This window comes from Rhinopithecus bieti, unplaced genomic scaffold (assembly GCF_001698545.2).
Source record: "Rhinopithecus bieti isolate Rb0 unplaced genomic scaffold, ASM169854v2 scaffold_70874, whole genome shotgun sequence".
Lineage (NCBI taxonomy): Eukaryota > Metazoa > Chordata > Mammalia > Primates > Cercopithecidae > Rhinopithecus > Rhinopithecus bieti.
In genome coordinates, this window is record NW_016870469.1 from 1 (window position 1) to 1,751 (window position 1,751).

The window sequence follows — 1,751 nt, forward strand, 5'->3', positions numbered from 1 at the left end:
CATTTAAGACAGTTCACTTAAAGACCAAATAACCACCACCATTTCCCCAAAAACTGGAAAGAAAATGATCTTGAGCTTTAGAAGGGGAAACAATAAATCTCAGCATATACAAAGATCTGATGCTTTTGCCAGTGATGCTATCATTGCTGACTGAGTACCCACAGCTAAAAATCCAGAAAACAAACACAAGTCAGAAGTCAGAGTAGGCTTGCTGGACACTTCCCATTCTGGATTTATAGCGGGGCATGGCTGAACAGGTAGGACACAGATTCCCCACTGTGTGCCCTTCGGATTGCTTCAGCCAAGATCATGGAAATGTCAGTGACCTGAATCTTGGTGCAGTGTTTCATTTTGTCCTCTTGCGGAATTGTGTTTGTGACGACAACAGCCTCAAAGGCAGCATTATTTTCTCCGGAAACAGCTGGTCCAGAGAAGATCCCATGGGTAAGGACAGCATACACTTTGGTGGCTCCAGCTGACGGCAGTTTGTCCGCGGCATGGCAGACGGTGCTGCATGTGTCAGCCATGTCATCCACGAGGATGCCCACGTGGTCCTTCACGTCGCCCACCAGGACCATCTGGTCCACTTCATTCACCTTCTTCCTCTCTTTGTGGATCAAAGCAAATTCCACATTCAACCTGTCTGCGATCGACGTGACCCTTTTGGCTCCCCCTGCGTCAGGTGAAACAATGATACAGTTCTTCCATTCGGCAATGTTTTCCCGAATCCACTGCAGGACTGCCGGCTCCGCATACAAATTATTCACAGGAATATCAAAGAATCCCTGTATCCGAGAGGCATACAGGTCCATGGTGACGATGTGATCCGCCCCAGCCACCGACAGCATATTGGCCACAAGTTTTACAGAAATTGGGGCACGACTCTTGTCCTTTTTATCTTGTCAGGCATATGGGAAACACGGGATCACGGCAGTCACTCTGGATGATGATGCGATCTTGCAGGCATTGATCATGATGAGGAGCTCCATCCATCAGGTTGTCGTTAATTTCCCTGCAGCCGGTCTGGATGTTGTAGACATCTTCCCCTCTCACACTTTCACCAATCTCCACGCTGGTCTCCTGGTTGCTGAACTTCTTGGTGACCACCTTGCCCAGCTCCAGGCCTAGGCGGTCGGCCACGCGCTGGGACTGGTCCTGATGTGAGCTGCCGCTGAACAGCACGATGTTGGGCATGGTGGGGCGCGGGACTCCGAAGGGCGCACGACGGCGGAGGAAGTGGCGGAGGCAACAGCGACAGCGACGCGGAAGGCTGCTGCTTTTTCCAGTCTCATTTCAACTTCACTAATATTGGATCTTAGATGCAAGATAATTAATTGTTAGTTCTTTTTTTTTTTTTTTTTTTTTGAGACGGAGTCTTGCTCTGTCGCCTGGGCTGGAGTGCAGTGGCCGGATCTCAGCTCACTGCAAGCTCCGCCTCCCGGGTTTATGCCATTCTCCTGCCTCAGCCTCCGGAGTAGCTGGGACTACAGGCGCCCGCCACCTCGCCCGGCTATTTTTTTTGTATTTTAGTAGAGATGAGGTTTCACCGTGTTAGCCAGGATGGTCTCGATCTCCTGACCTCGTGATCCGCCCATCTCGGCCTCCCAAAGTGCTGGGATTACAGGCTTGAGCCACCGCGCCCGGCCCAATTGTTAGTTCTTTGGGAAAAGTGTTTTCCAGGAGAATGACCTATCCAAAAAATACAAAAGGAAAATGCTACTAAAAATAAGTGAGAAAAAAATGTATAATTA

The 1,751-nt window shown here is 49.8% G+C and overlaps 1 pseudogene; it reads right to left on the reverse strand.

Moving 5' to 3' along the window:
• Positions 1 to 233: 233 nt before the first annotated feature.
• Positions 234 to 1,279, reverse strand: LOC108525566 (ribose-phosphate pyrophosphokinase 2 pseudogene; annotated as a pseudogene).
• Between the last annotated feature and the right edge of the window lie 472 nt (positions 1,280 to 1,751).